Below are 23,961 nucleotides of genomic sequence, written 5' to 3' on the forward strand. Positions count from 1 at the left end.
CCATTTCCTGGGAAGGGAGCAGGTTTTTAGGAGGGAAGAATCTTCCCCTGTGCTTGGGTGCTCTGGGTTTGGTCCTCAAGACTTTGCATATAAAACATCTGCTATAAAATGTTATTGTGTGCGTGTGTGTGTTACTTGTGTGTGTACCTTTTACTGGTGGTTAAGAGAACATTTAACTGGTTTCTTCGGTACTGGTGGCCATTGTAGTTAAAGACTGATAAATAAAAGTTATGTGAAGGTTTGATGTAAGCATGTCAACTAAACGCACGAATAGTGATTTTGTAAACTTAGTTTTTTATCTGCACAAATACCATTTTGGGACAAGTTTTTTTTTTTTTTATGACACAAAGCATGCAGAGAAATACCTAGATGTATATTTAAGCTGCAAAGAAGTATGTAAACACCTCTAAATAAAAACATGACATTTAATATATTTGGCATTTTGAATGAAAGTGACTCAAATTTAATAAAAAGTATGGTTTCAGAATTGTATTTCATATAAATAAAGAACAGTCTTCTACTTGGACAACGGTTGATGGGTAAATCTGTTAAGTCCACTAAGACCTTGGGCAAATCAAAGGAAAATGTGAGATCTGTTTTGATTCTTTCTTAAAATGTTTTTATCCTTTGACTACACTTCTCCGACAATATTTTGATAACTTATTTTTCAGTTATTTGTACTAGATACTTGAGAGAGAGTGCTTCCTCTTTGTGCAGATAGAGTTCTGCGGAAATAATGTTTATATTTGAAACTTGTTCCTGCACAAATACCTCCAGTACAGGTGTTTGTGGTGGAAGTGTTTACCCTGTTCTGTGTATACAGGCACAGGTGTGCATGTGTGCACACATGCTGATGACGGTGATGTTTTCACTTCATATTGAATTGAATGAGCTTTTTTTCTTTGTACCTTGATCTCTGGGTTGCTGTAGCTAAGTGTGATGTTAAGTGTAACTTTATTTTCATACGATCTCTGTCTCAGTTATGGATATCAGAAAATGGATTGGGGAAGGAACCTGCCACAGAAGGAGGCAAGGTTCCTGGTTCCAAACCCTGGGGCTTGGGGTACAGCCCTGAGAGCTGAGGGAGGGCACCCAAAATCCTTGGGTGCTGGCAGGGTGGCCCAGAGGTGTGCAGCCCATGTCCCTGCTCTGTGTGCTTGGCAGCACCCTTAGAGCCCTGCTTGCCTTCCGCTGCCATCGGTGTTGTGGTGAGGTATGTGAGGGCCCCTGCAGCTCGGTTCCAAGGAATGTTTCAGCCAGAGGTTGGATGAGAAATCTGTCATGGTGGATAGGAGTGCTTTTACCTTGTGTGTTTATTTTCTACAAGGAGGAATTGTGATTATTTCTACCTCAATGGGTATTCATGGAGTAGTTGCTTTATTAGATGAAGCCTTGTTGAGGAGGTTGAGAACAGGTGAATATAAAAGCATATTTTATTATGATATGAACTTGACCTCTTTCTATTAGTGTAAGCTGAGCAAGCAGTTATTTTATCTGAAGGAAAGTATCCATTTGGAAAATGAAGACTGAAGAACCTTGAGAAGACTGGTGCTCTCGCCCCTTTAAAGTGTGCAAGCTGGTGATTGTGTGCTGTTCTTTTTTTAACCCTGCTTTGCCTTATGTTATAAACACAAGGGGGGAGGCGTTGAGGTTGGGGGTTGTTCTTACATACAGCAACACACTGATGTAATTCCTTCCTCTAGTTCTTGTGATAAAGGTAATAAACGTAACAGGAGATGTAATAAATCAGAAAACCTTCTGGGTCGGTTGTGTATGATGGAGGCTGCCTTCAACAGAGCAGTTCCCCAGCCAGCTGGGAGCAAGCCTGATGCCGAGGGAGCTCCTTGTCACTGTCACATCACATAGAGGGGATGAGCTCTTTGTTGGCTGCGTGGTTTGGACTGGAAGTGAGGGGAGCTACTTTCTCAAAATTCATTGCTTTTTGAGCTTAAAATGACTCTGAATCAATTAAATTGAGGATTAGATCTTGATGAATATCATGCAGGATCTTTTGACTGTGGGAAATGGAATAGATTTAGTTAACACCTGGAAAAAAAAATCTGTATTTCCATTATACACCAAGAGGAATCCATTTGGCACTGATCTTTTCGAAAGAAGGGTTTCCAAACCCTTTGGCACTGGTCCTTTGGGAAGAAGGGAAGTCGAGGTTGCATTTCAGAACAGCTGGTCCAGTTCTGAACCTTCAGTTCGAGCCCTGTCCAGAACTGCCATGCGTAGTGCAGGACTTGATGAAAACCCAGCTCTGGCTGGGGGAGTTGAGGATGATTTTTATTAAGCTTGATATAGGAAAGTAACTTGGCTGAATGTGCTGCAGAAGTTGACTCACACACCATATGAGGGTGTTTGTCTTAACATATGCCTCCTCGCTTATCTAATGTTGATGTCAACGATTTGTTGGTTTCCATACCATGTTTCCCAGTTTTCTGTTTGTTTCCTTCCTGTCGTATCAGTAGACCCAAAACATTTTGACATTTTTCTCAAATAAATTATCTCTGGTCCTGCCAGAAATTGAGTCAAGTCTTTTTGTATAGTACGTCATTTCACTAGGTTTCTCCAATTAGATTTTCACTTTTAGATAATGCATTATTTCTGCTCATTTTACTTCATTTTTTATTGCCTGAGGATTTGAGAACAGAACAATTTCACTTACTTTGAGGGAAGTGATGTCTGAGTCAAAACTACATCCCTAAGTGGTACTTATGACAGATTTCTGTCTTTGAGGATGCTGTTAATAAACTTTAGCTTTTTGCACTTAGCCTTCTTTTTTGCCACCTTGATTTTATGTTTGACTAAAAATATGCTTCCTCCGAATCTTGTGCATCGACTCTAAATTTTTTCTTTTGGCAGTTAGAGTATGGAAGTGTAAAATTTTATGCACTTGAAATGTAACCAATATATCAATTCTTAGCAGACTTCACCTGACTTATGGTGGGGGGTTTCTCTTACCAGAGAGAAAAATGCTGTCTAAAGCATTCTTTTTGATTTAATAATGGGGGGAAAAAAAGGGATAAATGATGCATTAGACTTTGAGATGCAAAATGAGAGGGTCTTTGTGGGGGTATAACATGTAGTGACCGGCTGTTCACTGAGCTGCTCAGCAGGTACAGTGTAGCAGGTTGCCTCGGGACAGCTGTGTGTCAGCAGCAACTCGCTGAAGGTCACTCCTTGCCATGTCTCTGCAGTGAGGGCTGTAGTAATGTGTCCCCCCCCCTTTTTTTTTTTTTTTTTTTTTTTAAGAAGTGTAAGAGTATGAGTACTCCCTATGTTGGCTTAAGTTGCTTTGCATCCATTAGCACAAAGGGGACTGGAGTCTGACAGCAGGTGGGAATGCCAAGGGGATGTAGGACGCCAGGCAAGTGGAATAAACCAGTGTGGGAAGGAAGGTCCGCCTGCAGGGAACAGGCTGGGGAGGCAGAGTCTTGAACAGGTCGACTTTGTCTTGGATTCTCTTCTCCTGCATGGTCAGATATTGCATGACCTATTTATGGTGAGTGTAACAAGGTAGAGGAGGTTTGGAGTCACTAATCTTGTTCTTTCTCTCCTTAGTGCATGTTTTCCCTTTTTTGTGACCCTTATTTAGTTTTTCATTGTTTATTTACACTGCCACTGTTACTTCATGAATTCTTTAAATCATTGCCTATCTAGAGGGGAATCTGGATAGAATTAGTCTTGCAGCTTTAAGCCTTGCTGACAGGAGGAGAGAAGAGCAGAGCTTTTGTCCTCGAGAGAAATGCAGGAACTGTGGCCATTTGGAATCGGACAGACGTGGTCGGCCTGGAGGGAGATGTTTTTATAGAAGTGCTGCCTGGTCTGCTGTTCTGTATCTGTTGGGACTCCTTGTACATACAGAATCTCTTCTGGGGGACTAGGATCCCCTTTGCCATTCTGCACTCTTGGCAGGCAGGATAAGTGTCTTTTGTGTGTGTGTGATGAAGGTGTGTGCAGAAGTCTATTGTGGGCTTCTTTTCATATTTTGAAGTCTTGCATTTGGATTTTCCGTGGGACAGAAAAAGGGCAGTGCTTTGTGTGTGAATCTGAGCTAACAAAATGTGATGGAGAACAGACTGGATGTGTTTCCCTGTGCTCATTCCCCACAGAGAACCTTGAGTGGATTGCCATTTCCTCAAATATGTTAATGGCTTGCATGCACCCTTCAAACTAATTTTCCACTTGATTTTCCTGCCTTTCATCAGAAGCAGGTACTGGAGGTAGGGAGGGGCCCATTAAATCTGGATGTCTGTAAGTTTCCTTAAATTCCTGGTCAGAATGGGGCAAAGAGAGAGGCTGAGGTGAGGCATTATGGTTTTATGGCAGTGAAGCAGGAGAAAAAATGACTTCTAAATGGCATTTTTATTCACAAGAATGCTTTTTGGTTCCCTTTCCCTTCATTCTGGTATTTAATTTTTTCTCCTATTTATTGAAAGATTCAATGGAGCTGGAGTAAGTTGTCTAAAGAAAATAGGTTGTTTTAAGAAGAAGAATAGTTACATCAAGCAAAAGAAATAGAAGTTATGACTGGTTGCACATGCCTCATAATTCTGGATATGATTCTTGCAGTACAGAGTATGTAAGCACTTGAATGTCAGTATATGCCTATATATATGTTCAGGATACGAGTTGGAATTTGCCTTTTGCCAACTATTTTGGTAGTAAAAACGGTTCATTTAACTTACTACAGAAGTGGGTGTAAGTGTGGCTGAAATGTGTTTACTTCTCTGTTCTTTACTACTGAATGCTCAAGAGTATTTTTGGTTGGGACTTCATCCCATCCTGACTATGGGACTTTATCCCAATCTGGGGTGAATCCATCTTTGTTTTTCTTAGTAGTAGGTGACTCAGCCTTCATATTCCTTACTTGAGTTGATGATAAGAGACAGAACAGCTCGAGCGGATGTTCTGGGGCTTGGGAAGGAGAGGCACAGTAGCATATCAAAGTAGTTGTTGTATTCTGCAGTGTCTTAAAAAGAACACAACTAATGCTTATCAACAGATACTTACTTCTTCTGTTTTGTTTTCTCCTTTAGGAAATACTGTCGTGCTGAGGAAGAAAACAACTCCAACCCCCACTTCCCCCTTTCCTTGCCTGATTTAGAAGCTCCAGGAATGTGCTAATTGGCGGCGGCCTCTTCAAAAAGGTAAGAGGCAATTGTTATTTGCTCTCTGAGGTGTCTTGCCTGCTCGGTTCCTCTTGGAAAGAAGGGTGATCTTAGAAGAGGCTTGTCTACGTGGAATTTAGACAAGTCTCCTGGCTGACATGGGTTACTCTCCACTTGCCTTTAATAGTCTGATGCAAGCAAAAGATTTGTGCACTTGGTGCTTCGCTTCTATGTGCAGGATGTGGTCCCTCACAAAAAACTGGAAGATGAGGTAGATTTATAAACACTTGTGGGGAAAAAATAATAATATAGCTCTTGTACTGTGGACTGATTAACTGCGTCTTTGAATATTAGCTTAGATGAGAAGATACTGCGATTTAAAGAAGCCAAGTTGAAAAAATACGTCATTAAGTTTTTCTTATTTTTTTAACCTGGTTGTCTTCTCTGGGGTCTTCAGTGGTTTCATGGCTGCTTATACCACTGACAGATAAGATATGAATGAGCTGGAACACCAGCTCCATATCTGAATGATATTTTGTGAAGAGTTGAGGACAGACAATAATTCTCTACCTCTCCAGACTTGAAGTTTTGGGCAGAAGTGTAAAATACGGTGGGTGAGAATTCAAATGAAGTACCTTTTTTGTAATATCTCCAAGTAATTACATTTTGTAGTTACATATTATGATGCAATCCATGTCAGTCTTTCAACTTCCAGACATAAAATTTGCAAGGGTATATGCGTGCTGTGATTCATAGAGCATAATGGGATGCTTGAGTAGACTGAAGTAAGCTTCTGGACAAATTGCATGTATATTTCAATACTGAAACTGAATGTTGAGATTTGTATTTCTTTAGGAACTAACTGCACTGCATTGAGATGCCATTCTGACCCTGTGATCAAGGCAAATGCTTCTTGTAGTGGAGGCAGTGTCTTCTGTTTAGACCTCAGCCTTTGCACTTCAGTTTAATGTCTTAACCTAGCACTGAGAAGGAGCTTATGTGAGCTTGCTAGGTTCTGAATTTGAGAGGCCAATGCATGATGTATGTTTTTCTTCTAGATTTGCTCTGTGGTGCTAACCTTTGTGAAGGGTTTGGGGAGACATTGCGAAGCAATAATGTCTTAAATTGCACCAGTGAGATTTGTCAGAGTTCATTTGTCAGACCCCTCAGACTGACTAAGTACACTAACTTATCAAGGATAAGCTGCAGACAGGTAATGTGCCTTGGGATGTTCTTTCTCATTCTCCATCTCATTCGTGATGGTGCAGAGGCAAGCGAAGTCTTTATTGAACGACTGCTACCAGCTGCCTGGCTACCTTCTGCAATAAAGCTAATGACCTAATGGGCAAATGTTTCTTTGAGACCTTCAGTGGAAATGGAGACAAGGAGAAACATACAGACCAGCTGAAGGGTTCTCGAGGAGTTTGCAATTTCCCCAGGGCCCTGTCTATGTAATTACCTGTCTGTCGCTTTGTCTCCTATCTTTTAATGCAGGAGGAGTGTCAGACTGCAGGCTGCTAATCTTTGTTACTATGGAAAGGCTGCTTACACTCTTCTTCTTGCACTTCAGAAATGGCAATCGCTGGTCCCCAGCTGGTTCTCTGAATTTAACTTAAAAATGGATGATAGCTTTTCTCCTTGGTGCCAGACTAAATAATGCAGCCGACTGCGCTGTTGCAGGCAGGCATTGCCTCCGCCACTGACACTGCGGTGTGTTGGGAGGAGGAGCCCACAAAAGCTGCCTTGTAGCTGTTGGACCCATTTTCCCCCAGACAAGTCAAGGGCTCTAAAATTCCTTTGAAACACAGAGTCTTGGGGCACACCGAGATGTGGGAGCCTTGGCTGAGCTGCAGGTGTGAAGGAAAGCTGTTGTTAAGATTCGTAGCTCCAGCTGAGTTTTTGTACGGTTTCTGAATGCCTTCAAACTCCCTGGCTTTGGGGCTGAGGCATGCAAGAACTCCGCAAGCTGTTTTGTGGGATTGTGGACATCAGCTGTTGCTACTGCCTCCCACCAGCACACATCTCACACAGTGATTTACAGCAGAGGCAAGTTCTGATGTTGGGCTGTGCACAACCCCTCAGTTGACCATTGGTCATTTCTCTGTGTCTGAGACGTCTGTTTGTTCCTCTTAGACAGCACTGGAAATTTGGAGGGGATTCCTTGCTTGCTGCTCTCCTCCTCCTTCCCCTGCATGTGCTTCCTGAGTTGCAGTGTCAGGCAGATCGTCCCTCCAAAGTTGGCATTTGGGAATGGCTCCAGCACAAACACCTCGTCTGCACGCATTCTTTCTGTGTTAGCGAGGAGAGGGAGGCAGTCCCTGTGATGGCCAGTAGTGGCCCTTTCCAGCTGCTGCAGCACTAGCTCACAAGTCCAGGAAATGTGTTTAAGTCCTTTTGCCATACCTTTGTAAAATGCCCTTAAACTGTCTTCAAATGCATGGTGTTTAAGCAAGAGTCGGTATTATCAAATGCCATCATGCAGTCTGTATTCTTTGGGGTGAAAAGCTTTGGGAGGAAGGGCTGGGCGTGATACTGAAATTTGAGAACCAAAGCTAAAGGAAATTCTTGCCCATGTGTGAGACTAGAGCGGGGTCAGGAAAGGTGGGGGACGGGGAGGCCCCTGCCCCGGTTAGTGTTGAATGGGAACAGAAGGGAAGGCAGAGGCAGGGCATTGACGGGGCAGCAACAGATCAGGTTTTGCTAGTGGCCCACAGCTTGTGGCATTTGCCACATTTAATGCTGAGCTTTCCTTCCGCATGTTTAACTAAATGTGCACAAAGATTGTTTTTGATCATTTTTTGATCCTTGAAAGAGCAGCCATATCTCCATTCAGATGGTTTTAGAAATCGTGTTCATTATCCATGCATCTAGGATGATGATTTTGCGCTGATTTTGAAAGATCTTCTGTTGTCGTCCCCCCCTGCCTTTTTTTGCTGTCATTTGTATTGACCTGAACCATCTCCAAGGGAAAGGTGATACTGCTGCCGGCTAGCATTTCAGGTGGGTGATACTGGATGTTAAGCAGTGTGCCTGTAATAAGTTACCTGTCAGTGGGAAACTTACCCTGTTTGTATTTCTCTTTTCATATATAAATCAAGGTCATAGCTCTTGAGCCTTTGTAGAGCATTTCAACAAGGTATTTGTTTCAAGTACTTTTTTTTTTTTTTCCCTCCGAATCCTTTGAGAAGTTTTGGGTTAGGATTCAGTGACTGTACTCAGCAAAATGTAAATCCAGTAAGCGTCTATCAAAACTGTATCGCACCTTACAAGAGGTTTTTCCAGTCCTGCTCATAAAGCCTCCCAGTTTATATCTTAAAGTCTTTAAGTACTTAATTAAATAAAATTAACATTGAGTCTGTGCTATCTTGCTTTCTTGAAATTTCTGATCTTTTATTTTTTTTTTTTACTTCACGGAAGTTACACGTTTAACTTTTCTTTTTTCTGGTATGGGTAACATTTAATCTTAAAAATCTTAGTTGAGAAGAAAAGCAATTTCCAGCAGTGTTTTTAAGGATGCTTGTATGTCTACCATGTGTTTAGTGAATTAAAATTCACAAAGCTGGATGCTTACTTTATACCTTCAATATGATAGTTTTACACATCCTAGACAGTTTTAAACACACCAAGTGGGGGAATTCAGAGCTGAAGTTGTTTTTTAAATCACCTCTTTCACATACAAGTTCAAGAAATGTTGAGAAATAAAGCAGAAGTCTGGCATGTATGGGCACAAGAAACAAGGTTAAAACTGTAGCAAGGGATATAATATTAAACTTTTTTATCCTCTTAGTTCTCTGGGCCAGCCCTTAGCTGAGGATAGCCTTCACAGGTCCCCTGAGGTGAACAGGGTAGCAAATGGGGTTGCAGGGGAGAGGTAGTGAAAAGACAGCACAGGGTTGCCGCAGGGCATCTGTGGGTGCTGAGGGCTTGAAGGTGTTGTCTTTTGTATGTTGTGGAGCTATGGCCGCCATCGGCTGAAACCCTGCAGTTCTTGAGTGTTAGCGGAGCAGCTCTGGCACCCGCAGCCCTCCTCCAGTTTCAGCGGTTAAAGCCCGCCTGCCTCGATTGCCCTCGGTGCCGTGGAGCTCAGTGTGCCCGGCGGTTGAGCTGTTAGAGGAGTACAGGCCTACACCAAATACACAGCTGTGAGTGCACTTTGAGAGGCAAATGTTACGTGGTATGATGTGTCCCTGACCCAGGGCCTGCCCTCCCCTGCCCGCCACCCTGGTGCAGTGCAGGTCGGTCACAGCTCAGCTCCTCAGTGCCCACACAGTGGGCGTGCAGGGATGCTTCTGGAGGCCTGCTGTCTGCCCACCTGCACCCCCTGTGCGGCTGTGTGCCCGGAGCTCAGAGGTGGCTCCTTGTGCTCTCCAAAGCTTCGCAGGCTTGCGAAGAGGAGCTCCAGCTGGAAAGACTCTCAGTGAGCGCTGCAGAGCAGTGGGAGTACAACCCAGCAGTCTGCAGGATGAAGTTTTTGGAAAGAGCCTGTGGTGCTAATCCATAATTAGTGGCTGAGAGGAACAAAGTATAACGCATGGATATTAGCGTAGGTGGCAGGTTTTGGTATGACTTTTGCTTATATTATGTGTTAGTCTCTCAATAAGAAAGCTGTTAGGCCAAATCGGATTTGAATGTTTTTGTTGAAGCTAGCAATGGAAAAAGACCTGGTTTGTTGCCTTGTTTGCTTACCGGTGATGACTGTTCCCTTCTGCTAGGGAACAACTCATCTGGCTGCATATTGCTCCATCTTTCAGCTGTGCAAAGATGCCTGGGCATTCCTTAGGTACCTCAACAACTTGAGTGTTCAGAAAGATTTTAAGGGAGAAATTTTACTGGCTTGTTTTTTGCTATTAGTATTTCGAAGTGAACCTGAAATCCCAAAACAATGATTTCAAAACCATGTTTCCTTGTGTTGTTTGTCTGCTCTCTGCCATCTGCGTGGTTTAAGGTGTAGAGAACATGGTGCTGCTGCCAGGGAGCTGGGAGGCCTGGGTGCTATTTAGAGCTCTGGTGGTGGTGCTGGGATTATTGATCTTGCCTCATCCCCATGGGAAGACGTGCTAAAATCCTGGTGAATTAGCCCAAGTATTCCTGTACAGACCTGCCTTAGCCTCTTGTCAGATGTGAGACAGAAGTCTGTGGGAAGCCCTGTGTTTGTGAGGAAATTTTGTCTAGAAAATCCTGTACAGATTTGAACTGGCTGGGTAAATTTGTACTGGGAAGTGCTTTGTAACATGTGGTCTGAAACATTTTTGATCTGGTGCTGATGGCCTTAAAAGCCAGATGAACCACATCAGTGACTCATGGTCACTTACTACGCTGCCGTGTGATGTAAACCAGAGCTTCCTTTGGTGCCTTCCCACATACAGTGCTGTCTGGCTGGACTGTGAATTTCAGGCTTGTGCTTATACTCTACAGTTGATAACCTAAACATGCTCTTTTCTTGAAAGAGATCTTGTACATTTCTTGTATATTAAATAAAAAGCTTCCAGTAATTTTGGTACTATCCTACCGATGGTTTACCTTTGTGGAAAAGGAAATAGGACCTGTGTCTTGGGGTGACCAAAGAAATTTTATTTCCATGTTTCCTTACTTCCTTCTCCCCCCACCCCTTCCTCAAACTATGAGCTCATTATGATTTTAGGTCTAATGATCTTTCCATCTTTTCTGTGATCGTTATCGCAAAAGAAAGGATGCTTAACTTTTCAAGGGAGAGAAACTAAGGGAAGGTTTTTAGCTTCCCAAGCACCTTTTGGATATTTGTGACATTTGTAGAATCAATTGAACAGAGATGAAAACGAGGTATATGAAAAGAAGCACTGTTTGCCAGCAAAATGAGCAGCTATATTTCAGTCTTCAGATGCTTGGCTAAAGAACAGTAACATAAGCTTTTTTTGCTGCTAGAAATTGAGAATTTGGCCGTAATATGCAACTGTAAAATCTGTAGGCATATAGTGTAGCAGAAGCTGTCTTTATTCATATACAGCACATGGTATTTGGCTTGGGAGAAAGTTCTTCGCTGTCGAAGAAAGTCGGGGTTCTGTGTGGAACTGGCTGCTGTTTGTGCTTCATATTTAAAACTGTGTTATTCCGGAAGGACAAACTAATCGTGAGTACTATTGGTACTATTTTCTTTTTTTTCCTTGTTCCCAGCAACCCACTGTATTTACCTGTCTGTCTTCTTTCCACGCTGTTTATTTCCAAGCTTGTGATCATGATCATAGTGAGAAGTAGATGAAATTCATGTGTATATTCCAGCAGGGGAATGGAACCTTTCATGACTTCAACCTGTGGGACCTTTCCCTCCTCACCTCCCTATAAAAGTATTTGTGATATGCTCAGAGCGGTCTTGGGGTGAGAATCTGAATTACATAATAAGATATTGTTGGTTTAGGAAGAATGGGGGATAAAAGGAAAGGGATGGCAGTATGCAAGTGGTGGTTCACCAGCGTCATTTTAATAGAATCCTCAAATCAAGTGCTCATTCACTTTAACCAGAGGTTAATTAATCAGAGTGAGTAGATAAAATGATAAGCTGTCTTTAATGAAGTGAAGCAGCTTTATTAGCAGTAAGCAAAATGCAAAATATTTGGTCTCTGGCACATGTGGCTTTCACGGGGGACTGTGGTTTGCCACCAGCTTCATAGTGCAGTAGCCTCTTTCTCGCTGCACTCTGCGGGCTCTGCTGTCTGTGTGTTAGGCTGTGGCCAATTCAGAACGCAGGAGATCGAATCAAATGGGAAGTGGGTATAACATGTAAAAACAGAAAAAGAAGCGTTCCTCACAGATTGATCTTTATGCTAGAGACCATCATTTACCAACTTCCATACTTCATTTGTTGGTATTTTTCTTTGGAGAAAGCAGGCTTTACACACACAGCCAGCAAGCAAACAACCCCCCTGTGTGGGTTTGCAGGAGTGCTGCTGCTGGAAAGGAAGCGATATGATCCTGCCTGGGAACTGCTAGCATAGCCTGAAACCTGACAGCAGTTACCTGCCAACTCATGCTGTATGGACAGAAATGCACCAGGGAGGTGCTACCTGGGTCTTTAGGTGGAGGGCCACAGCCTGCCTGTCACTGGCTATTAAACTGAAGCAAATTTGCTTACTTTTGTTCAAACGATCTTCTGTCCTCAGCAGGGCGTCTGTGCCGTTGTGCTGTTCCCCGGTGTCTCTCCCGAAAACCTGTAGAAGCCATCGGATGTGTGATGGTGTGCCTGGCAGAGCAGGGCTATAATAGCAAATACCCACAGAGACCAAGATGAAGCAGATGAAAAAGAATGCACATTGATGAAGACACAGGTCTCTGGAATGCTGAAATCATTTACTCTGGGCTAAGATAAATCGGTTTAAATGTCTGCATTTCAGCTTAAAATTAACTCCACTTATGACTAGATAAAAAGACTGTTTTTCAAGTACAACTCACAACAGCAGTTGGTTCATGCAAGTCACCTCACAGGTAACCCCCTTACAAATTAGTTATGTGGTAAGGTTACTGAATTTGTGTGATCTGGAGAAGTTCAACTGTTAGGCTTAACGTGACTTGATGATAGGATGCTAGCAAGTCAGTTGTCTGCCACCAAGCTCACCCTTCCCCAAGCCTGTCCCTAACATAGCCTGCTTCCCACTGCCGTTTGGGTGTTAATTCCTCCACCCCAGCAGCTCTCCCAGTCTTGCATGCTTAAGTTGAAAGGTTGAATCCATGAAACAGAGCATGTTGCTATAGAGGGTAACTCTTGAATGGCTGGTGAGAATGATATGGGGAAAAGCTACTGAGATCCTTGAAAGCACACTGGCAATTTTTGTCTTTACTGTAAAGTGGCCTAGTACCCAGCTTGTGAAGGAAAAGCTACTGGTCCAGTGAGGTTGCAGTCACCAGCTGTGGTGATGCTCTTGCTGTCCTCTGTAGCAACACAACCAGCTACTCTACTTGCTGCAACTGCAGTGCAGCTGTTGTAGTGTGCCTTGAGGCCCTTTTAGGTTTTCTGCTTGGATTTTTCTTTCTAGTAACTGTGTTGTGAATCTCAAAACTTGAGAAGTGCAACTTTTGGATATGTAAAATCAAGTAAGAAATCTTGGACCTTGCCTTTATACTGAAAGTATGAGGTTAATCTAGCACCTTCTGAAAACCTTGTAAATATTTGACTGGCTATTTGGCAACACTGCTGAGCTGGTTGATTAATGCTTAATGTGAGAGTGTTCCTGAAGCTCGGGGCTGAGGCTCAGGGTGCGAGCAGCAGTTGCATGTGAAGACATCCCATCTATGCATCCTGTTGCCCATCCTCCAGGACTGCCACCCTGAGACAGGCAGGCAGGAGGAAGGAGCTGGGTGACACAGCGGTGTCAGCTCTGGGCCAGGTCAGCTGAGCACATTTTGGCAAGGGTGACATTGGTTTGAGCTGTCCTGGCTGACTTTCTCTGCCCTGATGCCTTTGGCTGTTCCAGCAACAGTGTGGTAATCCCCGACTTCCAAGTGATGGTGAGCATCTGAGGCTCTAATATTCTACAGAACATTTGGATACAGAAGATTTCTGCATGTATAGAAATGGCACCAGCAGGCAATTTTAAAGGACTGGTCTCCGAGGAGGAGTAGCCTAGAGGTCAGTGACAAATCTGGACATGAGCAAGTTAGAAAAAACGGTAGCTTCTGATACCTGTTTAAGCTTGATGATTTAACAATACCCCTTCTTGTACTGCTGCAAACATTCTGAATGAATGTTTTTTGGCATTGGAAAGTTAGCACACAGATTAAATACAAAAAAGACCTGGGGGGGAAGACGTACGAAGAACGGCTGAGGTCACTGGGCCTGTTCAGCCTGGAGAAGAGGAGGCTGAGGGGAGAGCTCATCACAGTCTACAACTTCCTCATAAGGGGGTGTCGAGAGGCAGGAGACCTTTTCTCCATTAACACCAGTGACAGGACCCGCGGGAACGGGGTTAAGCTGAGGCAGGGGAAATTTAGGCTGGACGTCAGGAGGGGGTTCTTCACAGAGAGGGTGGTTGCACACTGGAACAGGCTCCCCAGGGAAGTGGTCACTGCACCGAGCCTGTCTGAATTTAAGAAGAGATTGGACTGTGCACTTAGTCACATGGTCTGAACTTTTGGGTAGACCTGTGCGGTGTCAAGAGTTGGACTTGATGATCCTTAAGGGTCCCTTCCAACTTAGGATATTCTATGATTCTATGATTCTAATGTTTGCGGCCTTATGAACAAGATGAATGAGAGTCTCCTTTGTTTTAAGTGAGCTAATCGGTGCGAGACAGCTTTTGTTGTTCTGATGTAAAGATTGCTCGTTCATAATGTACCACCTCAGTCCTTCCAAGTGCCAGTACAAATGGGAGAAGAGCCTTTCAGAGGACCTCAGTGCCATAAAAGACCTGAAGCCTCATTCAAAAAGACGTACTTTTTTTTTTTTGCAACTGGCTACTGATGGTTTAGGTGAAATGACTGCCGTGCAGTAATTGTGCACAGTACTGCTGTCAGATGGAGATTCCCAGCGATCTGTTAGTCTGATTGAGTGACAAGCATAGGATAATCCAGTAACTGCAAAAAGTGACTGCCCCTCCTACTGTTCCTGAGATGGAAATGAGCAAAACCTTGATTATTGGAAAAATGACTTGTTCCATGACATTAAACTCCAGCCCATTCCATAACTGCATTTATTTACTTATATTCTTTTTTTAAATCCATTTGATCATTTCTGGCAATAGCTTAATAGGTTCTAAGTATTTACCCAATTTAGACAGCTACATAAGCTTCAGAAATACAGCCACAGCCAGTTTCCAAAGGAATTGCCTGCTGGTACTGGCATTGGTTAATTCAGGGAGGCAGAAAAAAGAACACCTCATAGATGAAGGAGCAAAGCGTGCAAGCTGTCTCCAGATGAAATGCAGCGGATGATTACTGTATCTGAAAGGTGTAGTTGGGAGTGGTGGTACCTAGTCGTGTGATGTTGCATGGTTCCTTGGTGACTGCTGGAATGGTTTTGGTGGCTGGGATTCTCGCAGAGTCTCCATCTACACCTGACAGAGAAGACCATGTACATCTGTGGTTTGGACTAAAGTTTAAGTTACTTCATGGTTGTACACAAGTCCCCAAATGCTTGATTTAAAGGAAGCAAAAATAGTCGCGCATGATGCTGGCAGAATCCACTCGCCAAACGGTAGCTACTTTATACTTTGTCAATAACTTAGTAGAAAGTGTCTGGTAATCTTCAGTAAGATTGTTTTGAATTAGTTGGATACCTGCCTAATAACAGATTTCCAAGAAGTTAGCCTGTGCATATGGTTAGTATTTCCAGTACAAATTCATGACTGAAGTGCTACTGAAATAGCAGTGATGGTCAGCTGTGTTTTGTGGTTCATGTTGACTTTCTGAACCTGTTCCTCACATACAATGCAAATGATATTTTTAATGTACTAATTTGTTACTTTATATACTGATTTATAGAATGTTTGTAAGTGCCTGTCTTGTCAACAGACAATGTTTCTGTAGTAGGTACTTTCTGATGTCTGATACTTTCTGATAAATTTTGAAAATAAAATATATTTTTTTGATTCAACAAAAATATCTTGAGAAAGTGTTTGAGAGTACACTTGTACTGCAAAAGGTGGGTTCTACCTCGGTTCCTAGTAAGGAAATTTGTCTTCACTCTGGTGAGCTCCCTAGGGAAGGCTTCAGTACATTTCTCTCTATACTCCTAATCCAAACAAACCATAAAGGAAGACGATAAGGTCTGAGAAAATGGCATGTTGTCCTGATGCGATGTGACCTGTGATCAGAGAACCTCTACCATAATTCCTACGCTTGCTTCATATGAGATCTGCTAGTGGGCAGACGTATCGGCGGGCTCTGTGGTACCCCCAGCTGACATACAGTACTTTAGGTCCTTTTATAACAGCACACAACACTGGGAAAGAATATAATTTCTTAAAACCTGTTATCAGACAGGGAACTGAAATTCAGACACTGGCTCTGCTAAAGGACTGCAGCTCACTGTTTTCAAGCACAGTCGAGCACTTGCTGCAAGTGTTTGGCAGATGTCATTGTGAAATGAAAGAGGCTGTTGGGCTGCTACAAATGTCAATCCTATATTTCTAGCTGAACACGCGGATGCACAGAAAAGCCAAGTTATTTCCCTGCAGTCCCCCAGCAAGCAAATGACATAGCTGGGAATAGAACTGAGATTTCCTGATGTCCGTTCCCCTGTATAATAACTAAACCGTGCTTTCTTCTTCATTGTAAACATGAATCAAGCCAAATGGCATGCACAGTTAGCTTTATTCCAGCAAAGCTGAGGGGGGAAGGAGGAAGGGAATAGAGCCATGAGGGGGGGAGGGAAAGTCATTCAGGGACAACTGTACCTGCTGGAGGCACAGTTTAATGAAGAGTGAGGAGTGGAGGAAGCAGCCTGTGTTCCAGATGCATTGTTATCTGCAGAGTCCCCTATCCGGGAGAGCACTGCGAAAGGTTTAATGCAAATCTGAGACCTCTGCCATTGTGCAAGACAGATTAGGGCTCATTTGCATTCTTTCTCCTGTAATAATTACCTAGCAAGGAGTTCCTGTTACCATTAGCTCCTTTCTGTTTGCCTGTGATAACACCATCAGCCATCTCTTCTCCATGGATTATGGACACTGTGAGGAAGGGCAGTGGGCCAAAAAAGAAAAATTTGTTGGAGAGAGTAGTGGAAAAATGTGAATGCTGAAAAATTAAAATGCAGATAATTGTAGCAATAACCATCAAATGCAGCTGGAGAAACACTGTGAGATGGGGAGTAGAAGTCATTATCAATCCATAGTATCGATGACTTTGTGTGGTTTCAAATAGCAGTTTAGTAAAGCCAACATGATTTTAACTGGCCTTTACCTATGGTGCTCGGAATTGGCTCAAATTCTTGTAAAATTAGCACAATTAGACATTAGTGTTATCAAAAAATGAATGTTAATAGTCTAAAAATGATGTAGTGTACCAGAAATTCAGGTCAAACTCAGCAAACAGTGCAGCTTTGGGTCCTGGAACTCAAGTAAGGCAGTTGGCCTGAATTAAAAAAATAAAAGCAGGTATTTGCTTTCCCAGTGTGTTGGTTTAAGATGGGAGGAGTTGAATAGAAGAAAAAATGCAACTAAACTTGGAAGGCTGAGGGTGCTAAAATGAGCTATTACTATTACCACTGCACAGGTAAAACACAAAACGCATACAGCTAGTGGTTTTAGTTCTGGCCGTTTACTCTTTCTCTTGGTTTTGTCCTCTGTATCCTTCCAGCAGAGCCAGTGGGGTCATTTGAGGAGAGGTGGGGAGCTCTAGGGTCCCCCCAGCCCTGGCCAGGCTCTGGTTCCTGGCTGCAGCCCCAGCTCTGGGAGCTGGGGATGGAGCCGATGGCCCGTTTCAGGGCCATGTGAGTGACACCACACAAGGCCCTTTTTGGGTCAAGGGGGCACTAAGGCACTCAGGAAACAGGGGATGCACCCCGTGTTCCACATGCATCTTGGGAAGGGAGCAGCGTGGGCCCAGACCAGCCTCTGTTTTAGTACAACCCTGTTATTTTGGTAGTGGTGGTGGTGTGGCTTTCAGGGTGATGGGGCGGGCAAGGAGGAAGCCAAATTGAAACAACCAGGCTGTAATCTGCAAGCAGCCATTTTAAGGATATTTAAATGTGTAAGCTTATTTCTGATCTGGAACAGGCTGTCGAAATGAAGAGTTACATAGCTAGTGGGGGTTTTTCTTTCTAAGTGATTTTTGGGGCCGTGCTGCCGTGTTCACCTTGCCATCAAAGAGCAAGTGTTGGAGTGCCAGCAGTGCTGCGTGACAAGTCAGTCCCTGCTCCTCCGTGGGGAGTGGGCTGGGGTTGCGCAGGCTTGTGTTGGTGAGCTGCTGGGCACTCAGTGAATTACCAGCAAACCCCCCTTTGGTTCCTGTGGCTGGCACCGTTTCTGGCTGTTAAAGCTCCCTGAGGGTACTTGCCACAACTCTGAACAGGTTAGAGATCCTCGCGTATGTGAGCGTGCTTGGTGTGCAACTGAGATTTCTAGCATTTCCCCCTTGCTGTTGGATTTACATTTTACAAAGGTCCCTTTTTTCCCCCCCTCACCATCATGATAGGAGTACTTCGTTTTGTAGTGAGAAAACAAGGGATATAGTTATTTCTCCGTGAAATCCTAACCAGTTGAAATACGAAGTAGGAAGGTCCATTACCTTATATGCAGTTACCCCACCTGTCTTCTGGCAGTGGGCTCTGTTGTGCTGTGTTGGATAATGAAAGGATTATATTCGAGGGTGAACAAGGCTGACATTTTGTGTGTAAGACCTCTCCCACGTAGCAATGGACTGCAAATGGAGGCACAGGTCTGCAAACAAGTAACCAGCCTTGCCATTTGTGAAATCACTTCTGCATGCTTGTTTTTTGTTTATTTGAGGATTTTCTTTAGCTGTGGCAGCAAGAAAAGAAATCTGGCAACACTTAAAATGTCAAGATACATGAACAGGGCTAAGCTGCATCTTCCACAGTATCGCTAGATATTTAGTGTTAACCAGAAGTCATATCACTATAAATGATTAGAGGAAATGACAGGGAACTGGAAATGTTGACATATTTCTTAAGTCTGTTCCCCCCCCCCCTTTTTTTGCTCACTATAATAATGATAAAGATCACAAACATGACAGGTACAAAAACATAATGGGAAATGAAATGTTTTCTAAAAAAAAAAAAAAAAGCTCGAAAGCACACGTTTCTTAAAGAAAACAGGTACTTGTAATTCTAAATCCAAACTGAAGGATACCTGTATGTTTTGTTTTAGAAGAAGCAGCTTAAGTCTTTTGTTCATCTTCAGACCTTTTGCTAGGAGGAAGAAATACAATTTCTTCCAGCTATGTATAAATCATGTGCAAGTTGTGCCGTCATTACATAGGAATATAACTGCGGTTGATATAATTGAAAAGGTCTAATGTATACAGTGTTCAGGGAAGGAGAGAGAAGTAGAGAAGTTTTCAAATACTATTGCAGAAAATAAAGGTTATGTACATCCAAATGTAAGGTAAAACATGCAATGTATTTTCCTATGTCAATAATTGGAGAGAGAATAATACCAAAAAAAAAAACACCTGACTACTCAAAAGATACTGCAAGATGATCTGTGAAGCTGTATATTTATGTAAATACAATTTGAAACTATTAAAAATTTATTTAAAGATAACATAGCTTTTTATGAGACTCGTATTATTTCTGTGCGTTATTTTACTCCATATGGTCCTCCTGTTCCTTAAGCAGCTTTAATAATTAATGTAGTACAGTCACCATATGTATTTTCAATCTTTTATTTTGATTCTGTAGCAGTGCATTCCAGTTCATTTACATTCGAAGCAGCGATCTTTTTTTCTTTGGGTACGTTACTGATACTGAGGCTTCATAATCGTGGAGAAGGGCACAGAAATTAGATTTCAAATCCCTTTCCTTCCTTACAGTTGAACTTGGACTTCAGAGCCCTTTGTTAAAGATCCCTATAAAGGCACATGAATAGATACGGTTTTGTTGGAGAAAATGTCACCATATTCAGCTCACTCTCCTCTCAAATGAGAGAGGTGTCGAAAGCTTTTGCAGGATTTGAGCTCAGAGGTGCCGGTGCTGGCATTGCTCATCCTCTGTAATTGGAGGCAGTGGCCAGTCACACCCAGCAGCAGGGAGGCGTTCGTTTGCTCAGGCTGCGTGCACCGAGGTACACGAGCTGGTCTGAGTTGTTTGTCAGTACTTCTGCAGGTGAATGTGAATTTAAGCTTGCTTTTAAAATGTAAAAATTTTATGTTTTAGTAAAATACATGTCATGTCCTTTACTCCTCAACAGAAGTTCAAATACCCGCTTGGGTGAAGGCTAACATTGCTGCGTAGATAAGCCACTTTAAGATATGGACATCCCAACTTGGTAACATACTGTATATGAGCCGAACAGATTTACAAAAGAATAATAAAAAAGTAGGGGGGACTTATTTGTGCTGTGCACTGCATTAGCAAAAAAATAAATAAATAAGACCCGCAGATTTTCAGCTGTCCATCACACAAGCACATCAAAGGATCAGTTGTTTATTCTTTGGTATCTCTGGGTGGCTGTGACAGATCGTCAGGCAACCCTTTCTGTTATAACGCAGACCAGATGTGAACCATTTTACAGAAAATACTGGAGAAGTTACTTTTTGTAATCAGTGGTAGCAGGGCCACACAGACTTCAGCTATACTTTCAAGTCTCCTTCTCTCTCTTTCTTCAGCTGAATACCATGAGGGTACTAGCTGAAAGACTGATAACTTCTACCTAGCAGAAAGGTCTCGCAAGCTTTATGCAGTATGGCAGAGTGATGATTTTCCTGAGTACTGAAACAAAACATGCACATGGAGAGCAGAGATATCCACAGCAGCAGACTTAGACATATGCTCGTAAAGTAATGTGGATATCGAAACTTACATAAGCATAACCATACACCCACATAACTTACAAGACTAGACTTATTTTCAGCTATCTTATTATCAAAATTGCAATTTATATAACATTATGTGAGTTAAAGGAATTTATGAAGCAGAATTCCAGAATTGTTTGAACTTTCCTGTTTCTATAAACTTTCACTCTTTTCATCTTCAGGCTTGTTTCCATTGTAGCAAGCAGAGCAGTAACTCAGCCTGCGTAAGAAGTATCTTGTGAAAAGCACTGGAACTTGGAAGCACTGCAGAAAGCTGTTTTAGCACTTACTGTTAAGCTAATTACAGAACATTTCCTTTAGACCCAGTCACTCATAAGGCTGCTGGCAGCCCCCCTCTGAGCACCCCGTGAGGAGCTCCGCACGCTGCTGTCCAGCGCTGCCCAGGCCACGCCGAGCAGCAGGGCCGGCCTGTCCAAAGCAGCAGAGGTGCAGGCCTCAGCCCCAGGCAGTTTGCTTTCCTGGACTGGAAACAAGTCCATTTTGTGGGAGGAGCACGATGCAGTTATTCCCAAAGACTACGAGCGTTAATCTCTTCATGTGGCTTTGTGAACCTGGGCTGGGTTCTTTATTTGTGTACGTCTCTGTTAGGCAAAACGGTGGCGTGGTTGCTGCGAGCATGCGCGTGGGTGTTCGTGCTCAGGGCTCAGCCTCTCCAGAGGTGCATGCAGGAGCTGGGACCAGTGGGACATTTGTGTGCCTTGCTGGGTCTTGCAGGCAAGCTCCATACTCCTGGGACTAACTGCAGCCGTGGTTTTATTTTCCCTGCTCAGGCCAAAGGGGTTTGTGTCCCACACTTGCGACTGGAACGTGGCTTTGGTCAAAGATCGCCGTCCTAAGCTGTGACATTTGGGTGCATTACAGCTCTGGCTGAATAAAACCTGCTGTCTTCTCTTGTTCGAGCGGTGAGAAGTTAGCTGGGTGTTTGAGTATAAAGGAGTTCACCATTATAAAACTGGGCAATCTGCAGAGAATGAGGAAGCTGAGCGCGAGCCTGCAAGCACAGCTTGTGTACATATTTGTTGAAAGCTAATTGGCAACGCAGTTGCCTTTCAAAGTTGTTCTTTCACCTATCAGTAGAGCACAACTCTGGTACTTAATGTACTGTAGATTACGTAAACACTACCCTGAAATATTTGTACAGGCAATTAACTCTTGTTTTTACACTACTTGGAGTTACAAATGGAATCTTGCTGCAGAGCTTGGAATACTTCTGTTCTGAGCTATATTTCATAATTAAATTAAATAATACTTTCGTCCAACTGGCGAGCATTGAGAAAAACAAGGGGTTGGTTATGCTGCGAGGAGCTGACAGTCTTTAAAATTCAGTATCCAAGAAACACTGATACAGTTTGTACCACATTGTTGAGGAAAAACGTTATTCACGAGAATTTTATCTGGAACAAATGCCTGCCTCCTGTTGGGTTGTGGTGTTTGAGGACTGCAAATGCTTATATAAGTAACGTTGGTCTGTATTTTCTATGGTTTCTGATGGAGCAGCTCAAGGCATGCACGCGGCATAGGATAGTTGTTATCAGATGTGCTGGTCTCATCTAGCACGGTGTTGATCACTCTGAGGATACGTAGACACATTTTTTTTTTTTCCTTCTTTCTCTTCTCAGACTTGGTTATCTTACAGATATTTTTGTCCCTGATGGAATTAAGTCAGAGTTCTACAATTTGTGCCGAATAATAAATCTACTAGAATGTAACCAATTGGTAACAACAGTCTCAAAGCTAGTTCTTCATCCTCTAGAGTTTATTCACAAGTACTTGACCTAATACGACCATGAACTTGAATAAAATGTTAATAGATTTTATTGCGGTTCCTAGCGTGACTTGCTGCCATGATAATAAACCAACATTTATAACACCAATGGCTGTAGCACATTGGTGCTTAACAGAAGTGTAGATAATTTGCTCCCTGAAGGTGTGGTGAGGGACTGCTTAAATTAGTTCAGCAGTACTTTACATATAATCAAACAGGCTGAAGGAGGTAGAAAATAAAACTAAATGAATCAACCCCCCCTTCATACCTTTCTTGTATGAAGACCTCACAACTAGATTAGATTGCAGTTGATTGCACTTATTTCTGAAGAAACTATTTTTTAATATGTTGCAGAGCAATGCAAAAGTGCTTGTGCTAGTGGCTAAATGTACAGGCATCAGCCCACTTGGAAGTTTCGGGTTTGTTCTCTAAACAGTCCAAAACAATTGCATCTATATTCAGATAGCCTTCTGTCTTCTGCTATATTTCTTTTTCTGTTCCTATAAGAACTTCTCCAATGCGGAGTCTTCTTTAGTTAGGAATACAGGAAATTTTAAGAAAGTTACCTAAGACTGGTCTGTCTACAGTCTCTTTCAGATTTTACTTCCTCAGATGTCTAGTAAAATGTCCTTGACACAGGGAATCACAGTTCTGTCTCTTTTTACATCCTTTTGTTCCCTGAGTTTTGTTAAGGATTCTTCCATCTTTAGCCAACTTTGATGTGTGTGGAGTCATGCTATTTGGAGGGAAGAAGTAGGTTCATAGAACAGTTTTTGAAACTCCTGATTTCATACACAGCCCCTCTTTCTGTGAGATAGAAACAAGCTAGTGGTATGCATGGATGAAATCAAAAGGACGCTGCAGTTAATGATGATTTTCAGTTGCATCTAGAACTTCTCTCATATTCCTACAAAGCCCGCTGTAGAAAATTAAAGACATTTGATGAAGTGTTACCTACTTGCTAGAGACAGGAGCAGCCATAATGCTTCCATCCAGTTGTTGTCTTCTGGGGTCTGTATTTGTTTGTTAAAGTGATACTAGAAAAATTATAAATAAATCACTTGTCTTAAGGGAAAACATTGGTTTCATGTTTCTTTGCTTTAGAACTTTTAAACAATACTTCTTATAAAAATGAGTAGATTTCTGTTTAATTGGCAGGACAAGATTTGTAGGTAGAAGGTTTTAATTTTTATCGGGTCAGCTGGTGTACTTAGAAAAATAAACTTTCGTGGACATGAATATTTCTTCAGACTGACGTTTTAATGAAGCAACAAAGCATCACTCATTTCAGGTTGATAGTCTAACCTGTCTCAGTTAAATTTCTTAATCCAAGGTCAGTAGTCTTCCATTCTCAGTGAGTGGTGCAATCTGTAAAAAGGCCAGGGAGTTCGTAATCTGATCTTCGTGACTAGCTAGGAAGGAGGTTGCAGCCTTGAAAGAAGCTGAAGCCTACTGTAGGAGCCTATTTTTGAATAAATGAGTATGATTGGATCGTAGTGGGAAATGCAACATTTTTATATGCATTTTAATTTGATGTATGATTTAATCATGGCCGCTTCAATGATTTTTGAAAATGTCAGCTGTCATTGTAATTCAATTTCTTCGTTTCTACAATGTGCC

The 23,961-nt window shown here is 42.5% G+C and overlaps 1 protein-coding gene across 6 annotated transcripts in view; it reads left to right on the forward strand.

Moving 5' to 3' along the window:
- Window positions 1-23,961, forward strand: part of ZMIZ1 (zinc finger MIZ-type containing 1) — a 347,031-nt gene that overhangs the window by 42,926 nt on the left and 280,144 nt on the right. For all 6 annotated transcript variants that reach the window (XM_082764519.1, XM_082764518.1, XM_082764522.1 and 3 more), the window contains exon 2: window positions 5,046-5,156. The gene's annotated coding sequence lies outside the window, so the exon portion shown is untranslated. The remainder of the gene's footprint in view (window positions 1-5,045; window positions 5,157-23,961) is intronic.

The sequence above is a fragment of the Aythya marila genome (genome assembly GCF_965140915.1).
Source record: "Aythya marila genome assembly, chromosome: 7".
NCBI classification, from domain to species: domain Eukaryota; kingdom Metazoa; phylum Chordata; class Aves; order Anseriformes; family Anatidae; genus Aythya; species Aythya marila.